Here is a 1,507-nt window from a genome sequence, read left to right as displayed (position 1 = left end):
GTTTTCGGCAAAAATATTTAAACTTGGGTTAAAAAAAAATTGCTCGAGAATACCTAAGCCTTTGTACCTATGTAAAAGGTAAATTTAAATTATACCAGCCCCAATTCTTAGTGGGTGCAGGGAGGTGTTTTAGGCCTCCACAAAAAATGGGAGAAAAACAAACTTTGATTTCTTCAAAATGCCAACAGGATTAGAACAGCACTGGACAACACCCCAATGGAGAAAGAGACAACAAACACATTTAGGGTACCCATCGCTGACAGGCGGGTCCTCCGACTTAATGTCCTTCTAATGGACAGCACACACCCTGCATGTGAAACACTGGGATGACCCAAGAGACAGCTCAAAGGCACAAGCACTTCCAAGCTATCCTGGCAGTGCATAATAATATATAATTAATAAGGAAATATTTCTTTCTTATACATCCTGGCATCATTGAAAAACTAAAGTAAATGTTGTCATGTGTTGGAATATCACATTTGTAGATGTTTGTGAATGATGCTCATAAGAAAGATAATGGTGATTAACTATGTTCCAGCTGCCACAAATAAAATCTACGTGTCGACATTCAATAAGTTTTCATCAATAATAATGGTTGAAGTATTTTTGCGAGAATCGTTATCTTCTTGGCCGATTCCAAATTGATAACCCCATGAGGAGGACAAAGCTGTCATATGAGGTAGCACCGTGCTATATGATCCAATGATAATTGCGACAACCTCCTACTGACACAATTATTGAGAAATGTCTTCATTATGGTGTTGCTTACAAACAATGGAAACTTCACTGGTTGTTGACACAATGATGAGGTTTAATAACAAACATTTATCTTCAAAAACAAATGAAGGCACATGAACAGTCAATGCAACATTCAACTGCAGGTTCATTGAAGGACAAGTATAAGGAAAGACGCGAACATTATGCATGATTTCACTGCAAGCTCAGTGCAGATCACATTAAATACCCAAATCTCTCCAGATATATATATATATATATATATATATATATATATATATATATATATATATATATATATATATATATATATATATATATATATATATATATATATATATATTGTTATTGTTATGGTTTCCCACCTGCTCGGTGTGCAAACGACCGCTTTTAGCTAATCGCGGCGGCGTGCCCACTGGACAAGCAAACCTAGTGGCAGCTTTCGGATCAACGCCGAAATCCAGCTACGGGTGTGTTTTTAATCATACCGTAAATCAGCCAACTATTCTGTCCACGCGTGACAGGGTCTGATCGCCAAATTGTCGATTTACCTAAGTATGCGCGTATACAGAAATGCCGGGGATATACACCTCGACGGGACCTGTATGGATACGAGCCGTTGTACGCAGCTCGGGCCATTTGCGATTTGCCGAGCGGTTGTATGTCGCCAAGCCCCGCCAGATCTGATTACTTTATCGGCTATTAACAGCCAGCTAATATTCCGTACGTAATAATCACAGTCAATGACAGGAAAGGACGCAACAAACAGGTG

General features: G+C 38.8%; 1 protein-coding gene across 4 annotated transcripts in view; it reads right to left on the bottom strand.

Annotated features, from left to right (window-relative positions):
- LOC147020212 (glutamate receptor-interacting protein 2-like) overlaps positions 1-1,507 on the bottom strand; it is a 588,802-nt gene that overhangs the window by 525,767 nt on the left and 61,528 nt on the right. The gene's annotated exons all lie outside the window — the stretch shown is intronic.

The sequence above is a fragment of the Eptatretus burgeri genome, chromosome 9 (genome assembly GCF_056783735.1).
Source record: "Eptatretus burgeri isolate ZD-2024b chromosome 9, Ebu_testis_v1, whole genome shotgun sequence".
Lineage (NCBI taxonomy): Eukaryota > Metazoa > Chordata > Myxini > Myxiniformes > Myxinidae > Eptatretus > Eptatretus burgeri.
This window is presented reverse-complemented; position numbering and strand designations above follow the sequence as displayed.